Genomic DNA, 27927 nt, shown 5'->3' with positions numbered 1-27927 from the left:
TGTACGGCGTACGATGCTGTTCGGGGAACGGCGCATCGTGGCAGCGGCGCTTTAAAAAAAATCGTCGGATCCTATAGCTCTCGTGTCGTACATTTATCAACATCGCTGAAAGATTTCCGGATTGGGGAGTTTCGAGGGCCGAGCACTTTTGAAAAGCGTATCCATACATTGTATGCCTCTACCTATCGCTGCAACAGATCGAATCGTCTATAATTTTCCGAGGAGTAACAGATTGGAAAACATGCATGCAAATTGATGAAAAATGTTTCGCGATTTATCTTCAACTTTCCACAAATATTCCGGTGGAAATCAAGTAATATATGAGACTAAATCGGTTCTTCCGAAGAAAAAAGGCATTAGGGTAGGAAATGTTTGTAATAAATATGGTTGGGCATCACTCTCTTGCAAATTTAGAAATATAGTTACAGATTACCGTAACACATTGGTTCACTTTCCTGTTTGTTGTTGTCATTTACATCCTTATCTATCCCTTTGTTCCACACAATTGCAGAATTTCTTATCCTTTTTCTTTGTTCAACTTCTATAAGAAGTGTCTAACAAATTTTTATTGCTCGCAAGTGCCTTAAGTGGATTAGTATGTATAGTTCAAAAGTTAAAACGATTGTTAGTGTAATTCTGAAATCACTTTCGTTCCTTTCGACTCCAAATTGAAATGTTTCGGAAGCGTTTCACATACGTTCCCGTCATTGGGCAAATCGATCCCGATCGCGAACTTCCTGGAGTAAAAGAATTGCTCCACGATTTGTGAAAATTAGGCCAATCGCGTTGCTGGTCTGGCCGTTTCCTGAAGAACGATAACTCTTAGCTATTTACTATACAAAAAATCGAGTAAAAATTTTCTAAAGTTTTAGTATTCCAAAAGTTAGATAAGATGCCTATATGAGATTGAATTTTGTACGAATCATGACGGCATACCTCAGCATATTATTGTGACAGTAACTTTCGTCCTGTCATGTGTTGACAAACAGGGATGTTAGTTTCAGCTGGGTAAAACTTTCTATGTCCAAAAGCGCGAGTCGGACTTGTTCATTGAATACTAAAAATATGAGTAAAGCGATAGAGATAAAAATATAGAATAGCGCAAGCATACGTTCAGGAAGTGGTGTCGGAGGAGAAGGATGATGATGAAAATACAGTGGATAGAAAAGGTTACAAATGTATTGGAAAAGGAGAACAAAAGATGCAACGGATTTTAACAAGGAAAAGAATGGTAGGACTCCTCTTGAGAAAGGAAGAGTTAGTAAAGGAGACTTTGGAATCAGAAACAGGAGTGAAGAGAGACAGAGGAAACCCTGGATTAGATTACTGTTGACAAACAGTTAGAGATGTGGTTAAAACCTCTGTAAGACGTTGTCCCACTAACTATTAATTTAAATAGAAGAACAATTAAAAAGTACATCTGCATGAGCTTTCTTTGCCAAAGTATTTTCATTGATACTCCACAAATATAGATAGAACGTTCTGTCACGTAAATAAGATCCCATTGGACTTTTAGAGTCGTTATGAAAACCTGATCTCTGCTAAAAAACAGATCTTCATTTACAATTTTCATCTAATCTTGCAAATAGTGTTGGACGAAAAATGCGGCCAAGTAAGATTAGATTTTCCCAATGTAATTTGTATGTTGGTAGCCCGGCCGTTCCTGATGGTGTTCTTTATATCAACCCTTCGGTGAATGGCTAATTTTGCAAGCTATTGTGGCGTCGATGAGAGGGCGGGATGAAAGGCTTGTAAACGTTTTATTTTCCAGTGGATTCGTTAGCGAAGAAACCCAATTAGCTTATTCGCAATCGGTACAATTAACGACCGTCCGTGCCCTGCAACTAGGTTGTAGATTGTGCAATTATTTTCTTTTCCGCAAAGCAAATTCCATTTTGCTATATTAGCTCAATACGCGGAGGCGGAAATACTTCCAGTTAAATGAGGGTTACGTTTTTAGGCTTTCGTTCAAATTACAAAGCTAATGATGTAACCGGATTTAAACCAACAACTCGATAACATTTTCGAATCTGGGATTTTCAGGGCACACATACCTATTACTGTACACGGAGAAATTTAATCAGAAGTATTATGTATATCCAGTATCCAAGTATACCATCTTTTGTTCAAAAATCCTAGTTTTATACTTGAACAGTTTACGTATCTTTTTAAGTGTTTAACAAGCAATTTAAAGTCAAAAAGGGCAGGTCCTTTTCGGGGAAAATGAGAATTTAACATTTTAGAAAAGCAATTCAATATGGCCATAGTCTCTCAAAAAACTAGACACCTGACAACGACGAAGGAACCACTTCGAACCAACTATTTTACCGAGAATAAGTACTACTACTGAAGTACCTAGGAGTTGATCCGGCGATATCGAAAATGAAGTATCACAACAAGTTATAAAAGCTAGCAAAATCTTAAATGCTACTATATGAAGGAATAAAGACCTAAAGATCAACACAAAGGAGGATATTTCGCAGTATTACTTGGATTACCCTGTATGATAGAGAACGAAGTGAAAATATAAGGAGACTATGTAAAGTAAAGAATGGAATGCCCACATAGAAGAAATGGGACAAGACAGAATGATAAGGGCAGATAAGTTGCTCCAAAGAAGAGGAAATCAAGGACGACCGAGAAAGAAGTGGAGCGATAATTTGCGTTCTAAATAGATGAAAATCAATGTCCATAGCATGCAATAGGTGTTTTCACTATTGAATTTTTTAAAAACCTTTTGCTTGTTTGATTCTAACCATCTACTAATGCTGGTGGGTGGGGAGTTCCACCGACCAACTCTCTAGAATAAGTCCGGATGATAAGGCTTAAAAATTTCTTGTTTTTGAAGGACTCGTGCGAATAGAGGTGGTGGTATTTAGGGAAAGAAGAATGAATAATCCAGGAAACCGTAGAAAATTTTCATATTTTTACCTTTCTCTTTATATTCGACCATAAAATTCCAACAGAAAATACTCGTAACGTTATGCCTACCATGTACCTAATGGTAACTGATTAAATACTCATTATATTTGCGATGTCTTATGCTCTTGTTTGATTACATTCGAAAACTCGCCGTCGAAAAATGTTATTTGTTACTGTTTCATTTAATTTGTTTGTTTTGTCGTTATTTCAATATTGTTTAGAAAAACATTTACGATCAGGATTTACATTAATTCATTGTTTGTGAAGTTTGCAGATATAGGTACATTGATCGTGTCATTTTGAGCACCATTATCATCATTATTTCACGTTTCGAAGGTCCTGCGGGAGTTTGCGTTTTGCAAAACTTTTCTCTAAATAGATTACTCGGTTCTTCTTCGGGCGGCGTTCTCCAACGAAAATCGAAAATTAATATCGCGGGACAGCAGCAGAATTCCCTGGGGTGGCTTTGTTCATCGATTCTTTAAAATATTCAAGTCTCTCGAGTTCAAATTTATATCCTTTCGAAGCGAAATATGAGCCATGACAAAACATTACCTCGTAGATGCAGTCCTGAACTTCGAAAACGTTCCGATGCGTTCGATGCACACGACCTGATCGATTCTCGACGAAATATTCAACCTGCCGACAATTTTTAAGGGCCATATGCAGCACTGAAGAGGGAAGACTCATATTTTTCACTTGCTTTGATCTTCGGCTGTGAAGAGTTTAAATCCAGAAACTTTCTGAGATTGTTTGTCATTTTATTGCACCTCTTTAAAAAGTAATCTGTGTTTGACGACGGAGACGCCATGTCTTCCAGCGAAATCAATAAAAATTTTATATATGGAGGGCAATATTTTATGACACAATACAATAGGTATGTAAAATTCTACAACGCTGTCGTCATCACCATCGTAAGTCGTCAGTCCTCAGACTGGTTGGACACGCACCTCCACTCTTACCTATATTAGCATTTCTCTAAAACTAGATCATCCTACTATGTCGTGCAATTAAAAAATTCTAATAGAATAAAAGAACAATCGCGACAATTAATATTATAATTATTTGAATTAAATGAAGTACATTCTAAAAGCATTTAAAGCACTTAAGGATTAGGTCTTAAGGTTTGTTGGTTTCAGGAAAGTCACCAACAATTTTGTGCTGAATAAATTCTCCAGTTGTTGATAATGGTTAACTCTGCCTTTGTTTTCCATTTTTTGATCGACTGAACAACAAAGGATCGCTTAAAAAGCAATTTCTTCCGCTATATGACCAAAATAAATAGGAGATAGGCATGCAGAAGAAAACCAAATGAGATGTGTGTTCGAAGTTCCAAACAAGTACACCCACTCCTTGCCTTATTATTCTCCTCACAGCTTGAAGATTTATTTTAATGATTACAGAAAATTGAATGAGTCTATATTTATTTATCGATATATTTGGAAATGTATTACTTTTCCTGGTCCTTCCACAAAATGCTTCAACTATTTTAAGAACTTGTCATTTAAATTGTACGGTTTCTTGAAACCCCTTCATATAAAATTGTTATGTGTTCTAAAATTTGTTTTCGAATAGTCAGCTAAAAAAACCCCAGGTACTGCCTAATGTCAACAAACCTTCAAAAGAAAAATGAATTGCGATCGCAACAAATTAAAAACTAGAAATTAACGTTCTATTCATGATAGCTCTTTAAATGAGAATACCTACTATTACATCAAACAATATTCTGAGAACATAATTAGTATTATAATTATGTGTTATAGGATCAAATTTTAAAGTTCAGCTTTCTTTTAATAAGAGCGCGTATAGGTACTTCTACTTAAGGAAGTTTTCTTTATCACTTCTTCTCATTTATCAGCTTTGTGAACCAGACACCAACAAGATTAATGGTTTCCATACACTCCAATAATAAATCTTTGTATTTGCTTTAAAGGGATTTTATTTTTGGAACGAGTTACTTACTCAAGTTTGACTATTGTCAGGTATCTGCGCAGGCAAGGGAAGACTAATTGTGGGCGATGATAACAATTTATTATGTTCCAGCGTTGGTGCAAACACCTTCTTTTATTTATGAAACGGGATTTTAGATTATTAACTGCAAAATCGATTAGGAATAAAAGAGCCCTTCAAACCAAAAGTACTATTTAAAGCTACAGCAACATGACAGACTTCAAATAATTAACTATTATCCTTGGAGAAACAGAATTTTGCAATTAATGTTACGTAAGTTTGTATTAGCTTACTTTAGATTAAATCAAAAGGAACATATGCAGATGCAATTAGCATTCCTGGATGAGCAAAATCGGTATTTTAGTTTTGTAGAAATTTGACCAAGAATATAACACTATTACTTTAATTTCTGTTTCTACATAAAATCATGAAGACATATTCTTTAAAGATCCTGGTATTTCAAAAAGTGTCTATCTTGAGCTCTTTTACCGTTGATGATTGAATCTTTTTCATCCCAGTTGCTGAAATAGAAGCTAGAAATAGAGCTACCTGTCGATTTTCTTTATGCATTTCAAGGAAACTTTTTCAGGGTTTCGAACAAGAAAGTTCATGTTTGACTGTACGAAGTTTTCCTTTAAGAATAAACTTTCTACCATCAACACCAGCAACTACCACTGTCTTTTTGGAATATCGATTCTAAGAAAAATATTTCTGTAGCAGTAAAATGTTCGATTTGGAAGCTATATTTTACATTCATATTCACACAAATTATTCCTTCTATTTATTAGGTTCAGTCAATTTTGCACTAGTCTATCTCGGACTGATGACCCCATGATGATGACATCGTACTCTTTAATGAAGTACAATAAGGACAAAAATTTAATTTTATGTTTAAATTCGCGGACGCTCGTACCTTTTCAAATAGTAGCAAATAGATGAAATTAAATCCAATTTCAAAAGACAAGTATCTGATAAATCTCGAGATATCAGATCATTTGTTCCGAGGATTTAATTAAGAAGTTGTGTTTTTGAAAGAATCGAAGGAAATAGTTTCAATTTTACGTCTCGTAAACTTTAAATTAAACAGGAGAAAACTTTAATATCCGTTCAGAGCTGTCACACTAGGGCATCTGTTGCAGCCGAAATCGTAGTTTTTCCTTATTTCTCGACGACTTCGAATTAACTTCGTACCATAGAATTCTCAAGTTTTTGACGACAAACCATCATTTACTTGATGTGACAGAAATTTCATTTCTTGAAATTAGTTGAAAATAAATTTTCCTCAAAAAAGATATCATGCCTTTAGTAAACGGAAGCTATCGATTCGTTTATTGTAGGTTTGGGTACGACGACCTTTACTAAATAGCTCCTTAGATATTTGACGAACTTTCTTTCCCAATACCTCGGAAACTCAATAATACCTCTGCAACTCAACGACTTTAAACTTTACTACCCTTCTGGTGATTCTTAATATTATTCTTGCAACACGTCGCGACGCCTCCACTTCTTCGCGTATTGAATACATTATTTATAAATGAAAATTAAATGAAGTTCTGTGGAACTGAACTAATAACATTATTTAAGTTGGTTTCGATGCTGATAGTTGAGTTTTCCTTGCTACTACCTACTGCCCATATTAAAAGGGTCTGCCTTTTGAGTTAAAAAAAATGAGTTTTACCAAAGCGAAAGTCAAGATTTCAAGGAAAACATATCGGTTATCCTGCCACAGTTAAAGTTTACGTAATCCTTATAAATAAGGTCGTTTTGACGTGACCCTCCGCCATAAATAATACGGGAAACAAATGTGAGAGAGAGCAGAATTCGCCAAATGTAGACAATAGTTATTCGGTTTTCAAATGGGAGCCTGAAAGCCAATAAATTATGAAATGAAAGAGAAATAGAGATAAAAGTGGCACTTTTCCTCCTATCAAGAGAGAGTGGGACGTTTTTATGCGTTATCTGCTCTACTTGCAAGTGACGAGTGAGTCTGCCGACGTTTTTTAAGAATAATTTATTGAAACTGGACTTGAGCCAATATCATCATTCCTGCTTCTCCAGGCGTGCGCGGCCACCAGATATTTGCCTTAAATAATAATGTCAGATTTATGCAAATCGAAACGGAACACCATTTAATCTTACCAGCGGAAACCGCCAAATTACATCCAACCCTTTTACGACCATCCCTTCGCCATCAGGAAAGGAGAATCGATTCATTTCACGCGTTTCGCTTAGCTAGCCGGCTGCTTTAAGAAATCCCCATAAACTTTTATCATCATTTAAAGAACACTGAATAATTTTTGATCAGCAATTCATCGAAACTACGAACATGGTTAATGATTTTGAAATTATTAATCCTTATCAGCAGTTGCGATAAATAACTGCTCAAACCGAAGTTGCTACACGCAAGCAAACTGATTAATTATCGAGTAAATGACTGTATTTCGCCATCTATTGATGTTTACAGCAAACTGTATAGTAGCTCATAGACAAAGCCAAATGTTCTTTTTAATATATATTTATGAATAGTTGTTCTGTTTACGTTGTTTTCAAAATTAGTTAGGAATGCACCAGAGAAAATCCAATTACACATTTTGGCATCGCTCTTCTATTCCAAAAGCAATAAAATTAAATTATTCCTCCACTAAAGTCGGCAAATAAATGTCTAGATGAGAATAGTGCATTTAGTAACACACGTTTGTCCAGTGTTAAAAGTTCGAAAATTTCGGATAGCCTGCCAGAGACCTTTCGGCGCTTTCCCCTGGATTAATTCCGCGGGAATTATGTTAGAAGTAATTTATTAGAAAAGTTTTCAACTTCACAAATTAAAACGATTCCTGTTTGAGGCAGTAATTTTGTTTGCTACGTACGTTCGTGGGCAACTGCAAGCGATAATGGGCTTTCATCTGTAAATAATAAAATATACGAATATCCATACGGTACTGCTCAAATCCGACCTTTCTAATAAAATTAATTTGTTTTTGTGTAATATCCAAACTACTGTTGTAAAGGCAATAAAATCTTCCATCATATGGTTTGCGAAAGCTGAATCTGTTTTGCATTATAAAATATCCAGCTATTTTTAGATTCCAATAAATATTTTTTAAGACTTCTACCAGTTGGTCTAAGATAAATTATAGGAAAGATCCACTCGCGTAAGTTTTTTGCCTTGTTTATAAATCTGTGCACATTATGCAAGTCTTTGACTTAAAGTAAATAAACTTTGCAGACGTACGTGTGTGTTTGCATTTTTGCACTTATATCAAATATGGTGTGGACTCCATAAAATTTTGCAAAGCCAATAACTTCTGGCGTTTCTCTTCATGCACAGAGATTTTTCTGTTAACGGTTTCTAATATTAGTTTTACTCGACTGCTTTTCTTGACTTTTTTTATTTACAAAAGCCACGTCAAGGTTTTGTTTTACGAACGAAATTCTTTTTGGTCTAGCAGCAGTAGCCCCTTACTTCTACTTCTTTAATTAAAAGGTCTAATCTTACCTGCAAAAAAGTCAGCCTGTGCTTTCTTAATTAAAAGCTGAAGTTCAAAGCTTACTTTAAAATTTACAGACCTCCAACCAAAGAAAACTTCTCGAATATTGTTAAATCCTTATTCCTTATCCGGTTAAAGCATTTAGTCGAAGCAGTTGGAAAGAAGTACTTACTGAATTACTAATCGAAATGGTCCAATTTTTAATATTTTACTGTTTAGTCGACACTGGTATACTACCTTTAACTAGCCGTTGGTGCCTGAGAAGGTGTCCTACCAATCTATCTCGTCTAATTCTTTCTATCCACGGTATCCCCATCATCCACTAATATCACCACATTTGGATTGCTTCCAACCTTTTCTTTTCCGCCGCGTCCACCATTTTCATACCTGCACAAAGTCATGCTACAAACATCTTTAACAATCTTTTTCGAATTTCTAAATTAATCGTTGGAGAGAATATAAGTGTCTTCCTTTTGTTAAAGGAGAATTTGTACTGCCCTATCCTTTGTTTTGTATCCCTACTGCTCCTTCCATCCTGAATTATCTGACTTCCTAAACTCCGAAAATCAACGACTTCTTCTAATTTCTCTTCTCCTATGTTTAATATACACTATTTCTCTCGTTTCGGTGTGATTAGTTGAATTAAATTTGGCTTTTTTCATAATCTTTCCACACGCCCTAAGTACTTATAACTACATGTAATTTTAATGTATGTAAAAAAATTATTTAATGGAGTTTCCTCGTATTAAATTGTGAACTGATGGTTCCAGGGCGACTTAGGGGATGTTGCATCTTTCATGCATGCAAAGGAATAAATAAAACATCAAACCGTTATACGCCTAACGTAAATTAAAATTGACAGGCAGCCCCGAAGCGTGGGAACCTTTCTGTCACGTTCCAAGATAAACTGCTACACATCTTAAGGAAGACGTAATACGGAAGTACACAATAAAAGGCCGGAATTCGTAATGAACTTCGTATAAGCAGTTCGCTGCCGTTGCGACGTTTTGAAAAATTGTGCGGTACAAAACAAATTCCCTGTTTTATGTTGATTTGTTGCTGCGCCCAAGCCATTCTTTCGTTCTGCTTCGTCGATTTCTAAAGCCCTTACCGGTGAATTTGCACAAGAAAGTAATTTTTTTAACCTTTCATTCGTGGTGACCAGCATGGCGTAGCACTTTTCATAAGTAACTACACAGATCAGGGGCGGCTCGTCGATATCACCATCATTAAGTCCTCAGTCCTAAGACTGGTTGAACACGCACCTCCACTCTTTCCTACCTTGAGCTAATCTTCGCATTTCCTTTAAACTAGAACATCTTACATCTTTAACTATTTGCAAATAGTAATCTAATGTAGGTCTACCTCTACCCCTCCTAACTCCCGATTCCGCCTCTAATATGTCTCTGACTAGACTTAGAGAAAGTGTCCTACCAACCTACTTCTTATGGACTTCCATAGAGTCCTCTGTTCTCCTATTCTTTCTAATGCCTCTTCATTTCTAACTTTCTCTATCCACGGTTCCTCAACATTCACCACATTTCGAACGTTTCTAACCTTTTCTTTTCCGCCGCGTCCACTGTCCATGTTTCGCACCCGTACAGCGTCTTGCTCCAAACAAACACCTTTAACAATTTTTTTGAATTTCTGCATTAACCATTCGCGACCATAGAAGTGAATCCTTTTTATTGATATGCCAATAAGAATAATAGTTTCTTATATTCTCCTATGTTTAGACTAGTCACATGAAGCGATGAACGTGTCTTGCAATACCCACAGTCTTGCCATGCCTCACTCTCTTCGTAAATTTCCTTGTGTACAATTGAAAAATTATTCTGCATAATTGTTTATAATTAAATACAATTCAGCATGAAAGATACACACAACATAGTGTCTCTTAAAAAAACTCGGTGAATATATTAACCGTAACTTTAAAAGTGAAAATGGGTCGCGGGTTTTTTTACTCCGGGATTTAATCAAAATGTACACGATGAAAGTAACTCATCGGAAGCTGAATTTCTTCCAAAGACAAAGCGCGAACTAAAACAAAATCGATCGCTGAAGAAGAATTGCATAAAATGACTCTCAGAACGTTTTAAATAGAATTTACCTTCATCTGAATGATCGACAAGATGGCTAAAGTTCGTTCTTAAGATCATTTCATTTCCATCTTGAATGGAAATTTTGTGAAAACTTCCGCGAGCACTTTCGACATATTTTACTATTTTCACTTATTCCGAATGAATCTTTGAATATTCAATGTTATATAATGAAAACTTAATAATGCTGAGTCCTGTTATCTATATACGACGCAAAAAGAACTGCATCATGAACAAATATATACAATAGAATTGATATAAACTTCTACGGTCATTAAAATTTAACCTTATTCTTATTATTATAAAAGTAACGACGATTTTACGTGATTGAAAATTTATGAGAATGTGCTGATAAACCACATGATATACATGGGTACAAATTTTGAAAATAGGGAACTATAACTTCAGTGGATCAAGAAATTGATACATAACACTTCTGGGACTGTTCGGTCTGTTCCATCCAATTGATGTGAGGAATTATTTAGACGTTCTTGTACGTCTTTAATTTTTCAAAATGTGTTTAAATTTTAATCCAATATTACATCAAGGTATTTGGGACGAAATTTCCTCTTACCTCTGGAAGTTCTCTACACAATGAATTCGACGATACCAGTAAAAAGCCAAAATGTGGAGATCATAAGTTGAAAATATTTTCAGATAATTATGGAAATGTAATAGTATCTTGACAGATTTGTACGTCAGTGTCATAGTTATACTGAGAAAAACACGTTGTTTCTGTACGTTCAAGTTTTGGCAAAAAAAAAATAAAAAATTGCTTCGTTAAAATACCTGTGACTTTATTTATTTTCGTTTGGTAGGTACCTACACTACTTCAATTTCCATGGTAACAATCCCGACATTCGCTTCGTTATCAGAGAACACGGCCAATTAATAAATAATAGGTATCTACATGGTGTCTAATAGCTACTAATGCTATTTCAGCAAACCCTTAAGCAATCCACGATTGTGCAGTACAATACGGTGAATTATTTTACCTCCGTTTCTCGAAATTAGTCCAATCATTGCCGTTTGTAGCGAATCTCGGTGTTCAGATCAAAAACAAAGACCATCTCAGTCGTCGCACCAATCCCTTGAAGCCTTACACCATGTCGCAGTTAATTCCATTTAACTCCTGGGGCCTTCCAATATATCCTGTTAGTATGTTAATTAATTCTGGAGCTTTGAATCTATTAGTCGACCTTCTCCGTATTTGTCGATAATTTGAAAAAAAAGGAAAATGATCGCTGCCTCTTTTTAGTGAGTTCAGTTTAAATATGGACCTTAAAGGTACAGTTCCCTATAATGGCATTTTATTACCTATCAGAACTGCTGTAAATTATTTCTGCCTTATTTTAATTGTATCATTTTTTTAATATTTTAATTGGGTATCTACATTAATAAATACCATTATAAATATACCAAGCTATATTTTTTTATCACAACAAATGTGATATCAAATCTACATAAATAAAAATGTATCCATCATGAAAGCTTTGCTATTTCGAAAGGAAAACATTTATAATTTGAAATCGTTTTCCTGCATAAATTTGGATTATTTAAAATTAGAGAAATCTGAATTTGTTTGCGAAATTCATTTGTATGCAAAACAGGATGTAATTGTTTTTATTAACCGTATGCATAAACATTTGAACTGTAAATTTGAGGAAACTGTTTTACCACGTAATAAAACCCTTATTTATTTATGAAAGTTAACCACAAATTCACACCAACACTATTCTCATAACAAATTAAAATAAGGTCCAATTCCAACGGGAATCTAATCTACTAGGTCTTCATACCTGAGAAGGTGTCCTACCAACCTATCTCGCCTATTTCTTACTCCTATTTTTTATATCTTTACTGCTCCTTCCATCCTGAATTATCTGACTACATGCCGAAAATCTGCTTCTTCTACTTCTAATTTTTATCTTTACATTCACTCTTTCCCTACCTTTTTACCCTTGCAATAAATTCCTATTTCTTGATTAACCAATTTTATACTTTTTCGCAACACAAACAGCAGACAGGCTTTTCCCACAAATTTTTTGGAGCACCCTGTAAGGCAGTTGTGAGTAAAATTGAATATCGAGCGTTCTGCTATCTTTTCAAAAGTTTTTTTGTTCGCTCGGTCCCGTACGTATTCCTGCTCGATATCATTCTTCTTTTGTCTTCAATTTACAAACTTTAGATTCTGTTTGCAAACTGATGTATACACGTACGCTGGCTGACGCCTTTCAAAAGAATTATTTCAGAAAATATTTGCTCAAAGGTTCGTCCTGTCGGCATTGTTGAGACGGAACATATTGAGTTGGCTCCATTATACCTACATATGTATACACATAGAAGAAACGCACGACGAAATAGTAAAATTTTATTCTGGATAAAAGTAAGGATAAACGTGACGTTCGTACCAGCATGTATTCTCCATTTTATTGTTGTACTCTTGTCTGACCACAGGTCAGTTCTTTGATGTAAAATGAAGACTTACACTCATTGTATAGAAAATTGTAAAGAAAAATAAGGTTGAAAAGTCTGCCAACAACTTTTCCTTTCTTAGATCTCTCAAGTTAAAGCGGGGCTAGAAGTGGTATTAGTAAGAAAACATTGTGTCACTTTGGTCAGTAGAATTTTGTTGTTGATAAGTATAAGCCAAAGGAGTATAAAAATGATTTAAACCTACTATATAAGCATAACAATCCTAATAAAACTGGAAGTAGATGAGCAATAACAGTTCAAGCGCAAAATCCCATGTATTTTCGTCTTTTTTCGACCGTTTTACCCCTTCTACCGCTCCTACTCAACGTCACGTCCGTCAGCCATCTTTGACAGCTGTCATCGTCAGCTATTTTGACAGTTATCATCCTGAGCAGCACAGCAGCCCCTTAAGATCAGGAAGCAACAGATGAAGGGGCCTCAGGAGACCGGAGCACCCACAGAAGGAGCGGGACGAAGCCCTGGCTAACGATGACAGCTGTCTAAGATGGCTGACGATGACAGCTGTCAAAGATTGCTGACGGATGTGACGTTAGAGTAGGAATGGAGGGGGTAAAACGGTAGAAAAAGGACGAAAATACATGGGATCTTGCGCTAGAACTGTTATTGCTATCTACTACTGGAGTAATCAACTGCTACAGTTCAGATATGAATTTGCATGTTTACGTATTTACATAATTAGTTGGTTTTGAAATTGTAATGTCAGTTTAAATATAGGTGATTATTAAAGGATATAGTATGAAGTAAATATTTAGGTATATATTAGTTACTGATTATCATTAAACACCATATGACAAGTTATTCAACAGTACTGACTAATACTAATTCAAATTTTAAACAAACAATTCAAATTAATGAATGGACATGCAATAAATAGTTACCTAATTTGGAAGAATTTTCGCATTTCTCGTAATAGAATTTAGAGTTTCAATTGAATTTGTAAATCGGGTATTTAGCGAAGTCCCTAGCCATTGTAGTACACAATATTCTATTACAAAATAAAAGTTCTATTAGGCAGCTAGTCCGAAAATGAACCAATCAATAAATGTATTTTAAACTTTCTTTACAACATTGGCAAAATTTTCATAACTTATTCATTAGTTTATTTTGCATGTTTGTACAGGATTACTCTACCGTTTGTTACATTAGATCACGATCACTGCTCTACATTGTGAATTTCGCAACGGATTAATAAATCACGACAGACAGCGAATTAACACCATCTAGGAAATTTGCCAATTACGGAAGACGATATACTCAACCCAATGGACAGGAAAATGTCTACACATGCCATGTGCCTGCATTTCCTCGGGATTCTACCTAGTGCCGCATTTCCCTCAGCTCATACGTAGATAAGTGAATCTCAGATTTCGGTTCAATAGTGCATAGCTCCTTAGAGTGTGCTGCTAGTGGACATGAAACTTGATGATCGGCAGGCACAATAGCAACAGCGTGATTGTACAAAGTGGATCAATCGATCTTTGAAAAACGAGCTACAGCTGTTTCGATTAAGTCCCACAGCACTCACCCTCAGCGTGACGTACGCGAAATGAACTCTACACGAATGGCTGCAATGACCGGAGTGACTGTAACAGTCGATTGCTCTTGTTGTACCCTGAACTCGTGTTGATTCAGTTTACTACGTATTATCGACTCCACAGGGAGAACAGGACATTATTGAAACAGTTGACGTACATCACAAGAACACAATATAATACAACCCTCGAGGATCACCTCCATTGTTTGCTGCACATACGCTTGAATAAACGATATATTCTATTTTGAAAGAGATTAGAACTCAGACAGTTTTCGTTTCTTTAATAGTCCGGTTAATAGGTTACATAACTACCAAACTAATTAAAAATTTTTAAAAATATATATAAAACAGAGCGAGCTCTCCGTTATCAGGACATTAATAAATACGTCCTTTAAGTTTCTCAGAACTGTATCTCATAAATCATTGCGTTTACCTGATGTAACATTATTATTTGCCGTTTCCTAGTTTTATTACTTAAAAGCTCACCCAGAGATGGCATAGAAGTAACTGTACGTAATACTACATAAATGTATGGAAGGGCTAAATGGCGCTGTTAGGAAATTTCAATTATTAATGCATTGAAATAGTTCCGTTTCTACATCTGTTTCTTAAAATCTATTAAGTATTTAAGTACGTCAGTCTTCTGAAGATGATAATTCAAAGAGAGAACATTATGTGAAAAGCTTAGCTTTCGTTTTAACATTGAGATGCCATTATTTCTTTACGAGTATTCACTAATTTGAATGTAGAGGGTGAATTATTATATCAAATTAGGAAATAGTAATCATACTGCAGTTGAATTTAAATGATTGTATCATCTATTTCCGTTTTCCTATTAATTTTTTAAAACAAAGTANGCTTACTTTAGATTAAATCAAAAGGAACATATGCAGATGCAATTAGCATTCCTGGATGAGCAAAATCGGTATTTTAGTTTTGTAGAAATTTGACCAAGAATATAACACTATTACTTTAATTTCTGTTTCTACATAAAATCATGAAGACATATTCTTTAAAGATCCTGGTATTTCAAAAAGTGTCTATCTTGAGCTCTTTTACCGTTGATGATTGAATCTTTTTCATCCCAGTTGCTGAAATAGAAGCTAGAAATAGAGCTACCTGTCGATTTTCTTTATGCATTTCAAGGAAACTTTTTCAGGGTTTCGAACAAGAAAGTTCATGTTTGACTGTACGAAGTTTTCCTTTAAGAATAAACTTTCTACCATCAACACCAGCAACTACCACTGTCTTTTTGGAATATCGATTCTAAGAAAAATATTTCTGTAGCAGTAAAATGTTCGATTTGGAAGCTATATTTTACATTCATATTCACACAAATTATTCCTTCTATTTATTAGGTTCAGTCAATTTTGCACTAGTCTATCTCGGACTGATGACCCCATGATGATGACATCGTACTCTTTAATGAAGTACAATAAGGACAAAAATTTAATTTTATGTTTAAATTCGCGGACGCTCGTACCTTTTCAAATAGTAGCAAATAGATGAAATTAAATCCAATTTCAAAAGACAAGTATCTGATAAATCTCGAGATATCAGATCATTTGTTCCGAGGATTTAATTAAGAAGTTGTGTTTTTGAAAGAATCGAAGGAAATAGTTTCAATTTTACGTCTCGTAAACTTTAAATTAAACAGGAGAAAACTTTAATATCCGTTCAGAGCTGTCACACTAGGGCATCTGTTGCAGCCGAAATCGTAGTTTTTCCTTATTTCTCGACGACTTCGAATTAACTTCGTACCATAGAATTCTCAAGTTTTTGACGACAAACCATCATTTACTTGATGTGACAGAAATTTCATTTCTTGAAATTAGTTGAAAATAAATTTTCCTCAAAAAAGATATCATGCCTTTAGTAAACGGAAGCTATCGATTCGTTTATTGTAGGTTTGGGTACGACGACCTTTACTAAATAGCTCCTTAGATATTTGACGAACTTTCTTTCCCAATACCTCGGAAACTCAATAATACCTCTGCAACTCAACGACTTTAAACTTTACTACCCTTCTGGTGATTCTTAATATTATTCTTGCAACACGTCGCGACGCCTCCACTTCTTCGCGTATTGAATACATTATTTATAAATGAAAATTAAATGAAGTTCTGTGGAACTGAACTAATAACATTATTTAAGTTGGTTTCGATGCTGATAGTTGAGTTTTCCTTGCTACTACCTACTGCCCATATTAAAAGGGTCTGCCTTTTGAGTTAAAAAAAATGAGTTTTACCAAAGCGAAAGTCAAGATTTCAAGGAAAACATATCGGTTATCCTGCCACAGTTAAAGTTTACGTAATCCTTATAAATAAGGTCGTTTTGACGTGACCCTCCGCCATAAATAATACGGGAAACAAATGTGAGAGAGAGCAGAATTCGCCAAATGTAGACAATAGTTATTCGGTTTTCAAATGGGAGCCTGAAAGCCAATAAATTATGAAATGAAAGAGAAATAGAGATAAAAGTGGCACTTTTCCTCCTATCAAGAGAGAGTGGGACGTTTTTATGCGTTATCTGCTCTACTTGCAAGTGACGAGTGAGTCTGCCGACGTTTTTTAAGAATAATTTATTGAAACTGGACTTGAGCCAATATCATCATTCCTGCTTCTCCAGGCGTGCGCGGCCACCAGATATTTGCCTTAAATAATAATGTCAGATTTATGCAAATCGAAACGGAACACCATTTAATCTTACCAGCGGAAACCGCCAAATTACATCCAACCCTTTTACGACCATCCCTTCGCCATCAGGAAAGGAGAATCGATTCATTTCACGCGTTTCGCTTAGCTAGCCGGCTGCTTTAAGAAATCCCCATAAACTTTTATCATCATTTAAAGAACACTGAATAATTTTTGATCAGCAATTCATCGAAACTACGAACATGGTTAATGATTTTGAAATTATTAATCCTTATCAGCAGTTGCGATAAATAACTGCTCAAACCGAAGTTGCTACACGCAAGCAAACTGATTAATTATCGAGTAAATGACTGTATTTCGCCATCTATTGATGTTTACAGCAAACTGTATAGTAGCTCATAGACAAAGCCAAATGTTCTTTTTAATATATATTTATGAATAGTTGTTCTGTTTACGTTGTTTTCAAAATTAGTTAGGAATGCACCAGAGAAAATCCAATTACACATTTTGGCATCGCTCTTCTATTCCAAAAGCAATAAAATTAAATTATTCCTCCACTAAAGTCGGCAAATAAATGTCTAGATGAGAATAGTGCATTTAGTAACACACGTTTGTCCAGTGTTAAAAGTTCGAAAATTTCGGATAGCCTGCCAGAGACCTTTCGGCGCTTTCCCCTGGATTAATTCCGCGGGAATTATGTTAGAAGTAATTTATTAGAAAAGTTTTCAACTTCACAAATTAAAACGATTCCTGTTTGAGGCAGTAATTTTGTTTGCTACGTACGTTCGTGGGCAACTGCAAGCGATAATGGGCTTTCATCTGTAAATAATAAAATATACGAATATCCATACGGTACTGCTCAAATCCGACCTTTCTAATAAAATTAATTTGTTTTTGTGTAATATCCAAACTACTGTTGTAAAGGCAATAAAATCTTCCATCATATGGTTTGCGAAAGCTGAATCTGTTTTGCATTATAAAATATCCAGCTATTTTTAGATTCCAATAAATATTTTTTAAGACTTCTACCAGTTGGTCTAAGATAAATTATAGGAAAGATCCACTCGCGTAAGTTTTTTGCCTTGTTTATAAATCTGTGCACATTATGCAAGTCTTTGACTTAAAGTAAATAAACTTTGCAGACGTACGTGTGTGTTTGCATTTTTGCACTTATATCAAATATGGTGTGGACTCCATAAAATTTTGCAAAGCCAATAACTTCTGGCGTTTCTCTTCATGCACAGAGATTTTTCTGTTAACGGTTTCTAATATTAGTTTTACTCGACTGCTTTTCTTGACTTTTTTTATTTACAAAAGCCACGTCAAGGTTTTGTTTTACGAACGAAATTCTTTTTGGTCTAGCAGCAGTAGCCCCTTACTTCTACTTCTTTAATTAAAAGGTCTAATCTTACCTGCAAAAAAGTCAGCCTGTGCTTTCTTAATTAAAAGCTGAAGTTCAAAGCTTACTTTAAAATTTACAGACCTCCAACCAAAGAAAACTTCTCGAATATTGTTAAATCCTTATTCCTTATCCGGTTAAAGCATTTAGTCGAAGCAGTTGGAAAGAAGTACTTACTGAATTACTAATCGAAATGGTCCAATTTTTAATATTTTACTGTTTAGTCGACACTGGTATACTACCTTTAACTAGCCGTTGGTGCCTGAGAAGGTGTCCTACCAATCTATCTCGTCTAATTCTTTCTATCCACGGTATCCCCATCATCCACTAATATCACCACATTTGGATTGCTTCCAACCTTTTCTTTTCCGCCGCGTCCACCATTTTCATACCTGCACAAAGTCATGCTACAAACATCTTTAACAATCTTTTTCGAATTTCTAAATTAATCGTTGGAGAGAATATAAGTGTCTTCCTTTTGTTAAAGGAGAATTTGTACTGCCCTATCCTTTGTTTTGTATCCCTACTGCTCCTTCCATCCTGAATTATCTGACTTCCTAAACTCCGAAAATCAACGACTTCTTCTAATTTCTCTTCTCCTATGTTTAATATACACTATTTCTCTCGTTTCGGTGTGATTAGTTGAATTAAATTTGGCTTTTTTCATAATCTTTCCACACGCCCTAAGTACTTATAACTACATGTAATTTTAATGTATGTAAAAAAATTATTTAATGGAGTTTCCTCGTATTAAATTGTGAACTGATGGTTCCAGGGCGACTTAGGGGATGTTGCATCTTTCATGCATGCAAAGGAATAAATAAAACATCAAACCGTTATACGCCTAACGTAAATTAAAATTGACAGGCAGCCCCGAAGCGTGGGAACCTTTCTGTCACGTTCCAAGATAAACTGCTACACATCTTAAGGAAGACGTAATACGGAAGTACACAATAAAAGGCCGGAATTCGTAATGAACTTCGTATAAGCAGTTCGCTGCCGTTGCGACGTTTTGAAAAATTGTGCGGTACAAAACAAATTCCCTGTTTTATGTTGATTTGTTGCTGCGCCCAAGCCATTCTTTCGTTCTGCTTCGTCGATTTCTAAAGCCCTTACCGGTGAATTTGCACAAGAAAGTAATTTTTTTAACCTTTCATTCGTGGTGACCAGCATGGCGTAGCACTTTTCATAAGTAACTACACAGATCAGGGGCGGCTCGTCGATATCACCATCATTAAGTCCTCAGTCCTAAGACTGGTTGAACACGCACCTCCACTCTTTCCTACCTTGAGCTAATCTTCGCATTTCCTTTAAACTAGAACATCTTACATCTTTAACTATTTGCAAATAGTAATCTAATGTAGGTCTACCTCTACCCCTCCTAACTCCCGATTCCGCCTCTAATATGTCTCTGACTAGACTTAGAGAAAGTGTCCTACCAACCTACTTCTTATGGACTTCCATAGAGTCCTCTGTTCTCCTATTCTTTCTAATGCCTCTTCATTTCTAACTTTCTCTATCCACGGTTCCTCAACATTCACCACATTTCGAACGTTTCTAACCTTTTCTTTTCCGCCGCGTCCACTGTCCATGTTTCGCACCCGTACAGCGTCTTGCTCCAAACAAACACCTTTAACAATTTTTTTGAATTTCTGCATTAACCATTCGCGACCATAGAAGTGAATCCTTTTTATTGATATGCCAATAAGAATAATAGTTTCTTATATTCTCCTATGTTTAGACTAGTCACATGAAGCGATGAACGTGTCTTGCAATACCCACAGTCTTGCCATGCCTCACTCTCTTCGTAAATTTCCTTGTGTACAATTGAAAAATTATTCTGCATAATTGTTTATAATTAAATACAATTCAGCATGAAAGATACACACAACATAGTGTCTCTTAAAAAAACTCGGTGAATATATTAACCGTAACTTTAAAAGTGAAAATGGGTCGCGGGTTTTTTTACTCCGGGATTTAATCAAAATGTACACGATGAAAGTAACTCATCGGAAGCTGAATTTCTTCCAAAGACAAAGCGCGAACTAAAACAAAATCGATCGCTGAAGAAGAATTGCATAAAATGACTCTCAGAACGTTTTAAATAGAATTTACCTTCATCTGAATGATCGACAAGATGGCTAAAGTTCGTTCTTAAGATCATTTCATTTCCATCTTGAATGGAAATTTTGTGAAAACTTCCGCGAGCACTTTCGACATATTTTACTATTTTCACTTATTCCGAATGAATCTTTGAATATTCAATGTTATATAATGAAAACTTAATAATGCTGAGTCCTGTTATCTATATACGACGCAAAAAGAACTGCATCATGAACAAATATATACAATAGAATTGATATAAACTTCTACGGTCATTAAAATTTAACCTTATTCTTATTATTATAAAAGTAACGACGATTTTACGTGATTGAAAATTTATGAGAATGTGCTGATAAACCACATGATATACATGGGTACAAATTTTGAAAATAGGGAACTATAACTTCAGTGGATCAAGAAATTGATACATAACACTTCTGGGACTGTTCGGTCTGTTCCATCCAATTGATGTGAGGAATTATTTAGACGTTCTTGTACGTCTTTAATTTTTCAAAATGTGTTTAAATTTTAATCCAATATTACATCAAGGTATTTGGGACGAAATTTCCTCTTACCTCTGGAAGTTCTCTACACAATGAATTCGACGATACCAGTAAAAAGCCAAAATGTGGAGATCATAAGTTGAAAATATTTTCAGATAATTATGGAAATGTAATAGTATCTTGACAGATTTGTACGTCAGTGTCATAGTTATACTGAGAAAAACACGTTGTTTCTGTACGTTCAAGTTTTGGCAAAAAAAAAATAAAAAATNAGAGTAGGAATGGAGGGGGTAAAACGGTAGAAAAAGGACGAAAATACATGGGATCTTGCGCTAGAACTGTTATTGCTATCTACTACTGGAGTAATCAACTGCTACAGTTCAGATATGAATTTGCATGTTTACGTATTTACATAATTAGTTGGTTTTGAAATTGTAATGTCAGTTTAAATATAGGTGATTATTAAAGGATATAGTATGAAGTAAATATTTAGGTATATATTAGTTACTGATTATCATTAAACACCATATGACAAGTTATTCAACAGTACTGACTAATACTAATTCAAATTTTAAACAAACAATTCAAATTAATGAATGGACATGCAATAAATAGTTACCTAATTTGGAAGAATTTTCGCATTTCTCGTAATAGAATTTAGAGTTTCAATTGAATTTGTAAATCGGGTATTTAGCGAAGTCCCTAGCCATTGTAGTACACAATATTCTATTACAAAATAAAAGTTCTATTAGGCAGCTAGTCCGAAAATGAACCAATCAATAAATGTATTTTAAACTTTCTTTACAACATTGGCAAAATTTTCATAACTTATTCATTAGTTTATTTTGCATGTTTGTACAGGATTACTCTACCGTTTGTTACATTAGATCACGATCACTGCTCTACATTGTGAATTTCGCAACGGATTAATAAATCACGACAGACAGCGAATTAACACCATCTAGGAAATTTGCCAATTACGGAAGACGATATACTCAACCCAATGGACAGGAAAATGTCTACACATGCCATGTGCCTGCATTTCCTCGGGATTCTACCTAGTGCCGCATTTCCCTCAGCTCATACGTAGATAAGTGAATCTCAGATTTCGGTTCAATAGTGCATAGCTCCTTAGAGTGTGCTGCTAGTGGACATGAAACTTGATGATCGGCAGGCACAATAGCAACAGCGTGATTGTACAAAGTGGATCAATCGATCTTTGAAAAACGAGCTACAGCTGTTTCGATTAAGTCCCACAGCACTCACCCTCAGCGTGACGTACGCGAAATGAACTCTACACGAATGGCTGCAATGACCGGAGTGACTGTAACAGTCGATTGCTCTTGTTGTACCCTGAACTCGTGTTGATTCAGTTTACTACGTATTATCGACTCCACAGGGAGAACAGGACATTATTGAAACAGTTGACGTACATCACAAGAACACAATATAATACAACCCTCGAGGATCACCTCCATTGTTTGCTGCACATACGCTTGAATAAACGATATATTCTATTTTGAAAGAGATTAGAACTCAGACAGTTTTCGTTTCTTTAATAGTCCGGTTAATAGGTTACATAACTACCAAACTAATTAAAAATTTTTAAAAATATATATAAAACAGAGCGAGCTCTCCGTTATCAGGACATTAATAAATACGTCCTTTAAGTTTCTCAGAACTGTATCTCATAAATCATTGCGTTTACCTGATGTAACATTATTATTTGCCGTTTCCTAGTTTTATTACTTAAAAGCTCACCCAGAGATGGCATAGAAGTAACTGTACGTAATACTACATAAATGTATGGAAGGGCTAAATGGCGCTGTTAGGAAATTTCAATTATTAATGCATTGAAATAGTTCCGTTTCTACATCTGTTTCTTAAAATCTATTAAGTATTTAAGTACGTCAGTCTTCTGAAGATGATAATTCAAAGAGAGAACATTATGTGAAAAGCTTAGCTTTCGTTTTAACATTGAGATGCCATTATTTCTTTACGAGTATTCACTAATTTGAATGTAGAGGGTGAATTATTATATCAAATTAGGAAATAGTAATCATACTGCAGTTGAATTTAAATGATTGTATCATCTATTTCCGTTTTCCTATTAATTTTTTAAAACAAAGTAATTGAAAATGTTTTTTTCCATTAAATTACTATATGTAGGTAATGTATTTCATTATTAAATACAGATTTTCCGATAACGAGCTATTGTGATTACTATACGCAAACAGCTATTTATATAGGCATTCCAATTGTACGAACTCTGTTTTCGTATTGTTACAAATGATGGAATTAATTACACCACAGCGAGGCTTAATTCGGTTAAAATATTGTATTTGCTCGTTCAATTGGTGAAAATCGAAAATTTTTAATTAACCCACTTGCCTGTATTAACATTGGAACGATTTCGGCTAAATTGAATTAAAGTAATTGCATTTACGCTCCACAAACAGTTTAAAGGGGCCGATTCTCTATCGCACTGTTTCTGAATTTATAATAAATCTATAAATCGGCTCAGTTGCTGCTGTTGCAATATCTGCACATTTAATTTGAGTAAATTATTAAATCCTGTCTCTGCCAGCAGACCTCAATTACAGAATAAAATATTGAAGAATTATTAAACCCTGAAATAACGGAAATCTGAATGGGACATGTCACGTTGCTTTTCACACTGTAATAATTAATTAATCCTGTCTGTTTTCTAGTTAATCGAACTTTTGCAGCGATAAATGTCAAGCCTTTCTTTTATTCCTTAATTATTTTACAATACAATTTGTAATACCATAGTCCTGTCGCTCTCTCATTACTTTACGGATTACAATACTTGAATGCAGGTTTTATAGGGCTGGCGTCTTCATTACTGCGTGAATTTTATGGTCTTATTCACCGTGTGGTCTTTTTGAGATTCACCAACAAAGAGGGTCGACAAATATTTCCATCAAAATGATTAATGCAGTTACTCACGCAATACGGAATACAGTTTGGTACTCTGGTCATAAGAAATAGAACAGCATTTTGAAAAAATTGCTACCAACAGGCTTAACAGACCATTGCATTTAGAATAATAACAACAATATTGAATTGATCTCCATATGGAAAAGCAGGCCTTCCTGTAAATTTATCGGGTTTACTGTAGCACTTGTGTAACTACTTCAACGTTTATAGTACTGTTTCTGTGGACATCTTTCGTCATATATAACGAAAGTGATGATAAGCTAGAGGTGGGGGAAAGATGCGTAATATATCAAATGGTACTCATCCATTTCTTTTTCAGAAACAAGGGTGTATTGCAAATAATCTTGTTAAAAGAGAGTGGATACTCTCAGCTGCCGAGCTCATCCCTTTTCTTGTGCGAATTTCAATCATACAATAGGTCGCGGCGCAACGACGGCGTCACAAAAGTTGAACTATTGCATGTCTGTCAGCGTCCACTTGATTGATGAACATGTGATACGTAACATAGACATGCACACGTATCCGGTTTATTGTACACACCACGTTACGTAGTACAAGCGTCTCCTTATCGTTCCCTAAATAGAAAGGTACTTCGGACGGGAGCCGCAGTAAAATCGACTTTATAGCCGGTATTGCAGTCAGCCATTTGGACCGAACGAACGGCGGAAGCGAAATTAAAACCGCCGAGCTATTTGTAGTTAGAGTTTTGCAAAGTGGTAGTTTTAATTTAATGCTCCATTCACTGGCAGATAAAACTGATGAGTTTGAAGCAGTGAAATGTGGGGTGCCATCTTTTTTAAACTCTCGATTCACATCCGCCCCCTACCCATTCTGTTATCGATAAAAAAATTAGTTGCTATCTGCAAGATGAGTATAAAAATTATCTGTTACTGTTAACTGTTAACTCTTCTCTCAATTTGATACATTTATTTGGCAAAGACGATATGAAAAGTAATACATCGTCTTTATTTTTATTGCTATTAATAAAATAGTAGATTAACTGACTTAATATAATCAGACATTATTATAAATTATTCAATTTTTTGAGAAAATGTTATAAACTCTGTAATTATACGGAAAACTAATCAATAAATCATTAGAAATGTGTCAGAAGCAGGTTAGGGTGGTGAGGCGGATGAGCGTTTTTACTCGCTTTGGTCCATCTGTAGCGCTCACCACGCCATTTGTAGTATTTNAAACGCACTGTTAAGACAGCAGGTAAAAGTTGGTCTGTGTTCTGTCGGAGCTGCCTCCGACGCGCTGATGAGATCCAAAAAGATCGAAATCGCGATCCGCGTCTGGCAGTTTCGACAGAACACAGACCACTTCGAATTATTTTGTTCGATTTTATCCATTTATTAATATTAAATTGTTGATTAAATTATCCAACTAAATTTGCATTCGACGTACCATTACGTACATTCCAAATCCAACATAAAAAGTGTTTCTGAATCCAATTAACCTTTGTGTACATTAAAATCACGATCACACATAAAAAAAAATCGTTTTCTCTGTTAATGTCGTGACTAATTTATGAAACAATAACATTTTCTAGAGTATATTTTATTGTGCGAGTCATTTCATATTCTTTTAATTCGAAAAACCAATCCATCGTGAAAGTGACAAATGGCAAATATTTCCACGTTAATAAATGATGAATGGGTGGTGTGTAGTTGTAGGTAGGTGGTTTAAAAGCGACACGTCGGCTTGATGGAGCACCCCGTCGCGACGGCTTCCTGGGTGATTTCTAGGCTTTTATCGCGTTCGCGTTCCGCGACTGCAACGAAATGAATTAACGTTAAAAATTTACAGTCGCACAATTATCACTAATTCCCATTCTCTATATAACACACAGTCTACGTTATTGCGGTACCGCGGCGGCAATGCCGTGCCGTTGTTTTAGTATAAATATGAAAACAGACATTACTTTCCTGTTTTAGCGTTGTTTGTGGAACCATTAATATCGATTTACTATCAGGAGGCCTCCCAGGCGAGGGAAACTAAAGCATAGTCATTTTATGGTAATACCCGGTATCCCAATGTGAGAAGCAATAAATGTTGGCTAGACTTTGTTCCCGATTGTTGCTTTACGATAACGGTCACCTTATACCTATTCGATTTTCACGAACAAATTTAGAACTAAACATACATTAATATTACTTTGGATTTATCACAAGACATTTTGCTTTAAGAGTATTTATTACTAAGTAATTGATATAACATCTAAGTAGAGGCAGTACCGTCATCTAGTGGATGCTTACTCTAACTGGTCTAACTGAATTGACGATGCAGTTTGTTTACGTGTTGACCACATGCAAACCATATTGATACGTCGTGATTTCGATCTTATTAGATCTCATCAGCGCGCCATAAGCAGTCTCGATGAATTACTGATCAAATCAAGCCCTTAGGAGCGAGTTGGTAGGTATAATATCTAAGTACAGCCAGTGCATCACTTGACCATAACATTAGTAAAGTCTTGTCTGACATTTCTGACCAAACGTTCTTTATTGCTAATTGATGTTATTGATACATACTTTCTGTTAAAGGAAAAACGATTACAAAAAATGTATCTCATGATTACGCCAGTTTCACTGAAATCTTTATAATTATCTCTAACGATAGCAGTTTCGTGTTTTCCGTGTCTAAACTCAATGGTTATTGATCAGATATTTTAATATCTGAAAGACTATCGTTAACAAAGCTTTATAATTAAGATGTAATCTAGCTATACAACGTTATCTTCATAATGTGTAAACTTATAGACCAATCTACGTACGTCTATTTCTGGTTTAATTCATGCCATTGTGTAGACTGAATAATATGCTTATTGTCTATGCTGTCGACATACTCAGAAATTTATTACTTACTCGCTGTACATAATGTTCATATAAATGTAAGGGTACATTGTAATTAAATAGCCCATCAGGTGAAATTTTCAAACTCATAAAAATGTAGAAAACAATAGAGGAAAAATTATAAAACTTACCATAGGAGTGTAATAAGTAATGATGCTAATTTGGTCCATGACCTTGTTGAAATTCTGTAATTAATAAAAACAATTAAATTGGTTAAGAACGCTGCAATTGTTCAATACTGTTATATAGTATATATCATTTAGATAGTTTGAACTAAGCGGAAAAGGTTCGGAAAAACAATTTCAAAATTATGTTACATTGCGTTATGAGCACGCTTACATTATCGGAAAATGACAAAGCATATGTTGACACAATTTTCAAGAAACTCTCTCAGCAAAACGTATCTTGAGTATATCCAATACTTGACATGTTTCTCAAGTGATGTTTGAGAAATGTCCACACCTTAACCATCAGCAAATTGTTTTCGCGGTAGACCTACGACGATATCGTTACCAGAATCACGCACGGTAGAACGATTTTATTCTGGCATTGATTTAAAATTTAATACAAAGAAAGATTTTCTAATTACGATCGAAGACGGGAAGGGTAGTTGTAAATAGAAAATATTGTTGTTGCAAAAAGGACAATTAAAAGTAATGGTTGAACAAAAAAAGGACGATTTTCTCCATAGACTTGTTCATTGCTAATGCAAGAAATGTGTTTCTAATTCAATTATCGAATCCATTAAATAAATGTTTCTTTGGTAGTTTCTGAGTGTAGAACTTTCGAAAGTAAATGTACAATTTGGAATTGGATGGAAGTGCATTCCATATTCTGTGAACGTAAAATGTGCTGTGTCAACAAATGCATCAACCGATTTTTACGAGTAATGCTCCCTTCTCTAAAAGATACTTCCTGTAGAGAATGCTAAAGAAATAATAAAAATATTGCTAGGGAATA

The 27927-nt window shown here is 35.0% G+C and overlaps 1 protein-coding gene across 1 annotated transcript in view; it reads right to left on the bottom strand.

Annotated features, from left to right (window-relative positions):
• The window catches only part of LOC108742700 (connectin), a 197659-nt gene extending 170507 nt beyond the window's left edge, over positions 1-27152 (bottom strand). The window contains exon 1 of the transcript XR_003231624.1: positions 27099-27152. The gene's annotated coding sequence lies outside the window, so the exon portion shown is untranslated. The remainder of the gene's footprint in view (positions 1-27098) is intronic.
• Between the last annotated feature and the right edge of the window lie 775 nt (positions 27153-27927).

Source organism: Agrilus planipennis, unplaced genomic scaffold (assembly GCF_000699045.2).
Source record: "Agrilus planipennis isolate EAB-ADULT unplaced genomic scaffold, Apla_2.0 scaffold302, whole genome shotgun sequence".
Taxonomy (NCBI): Eukaryota; Metazoa; Arthropoda; class Insecta; order Coleoptera; family Buprestidae; genus Agrilus; species Agrilus planipennis.
Note: the sequence above shows the minus strand (reverse complement) of the source record. Positions and strands in the feature narration are given on the sequence as shown.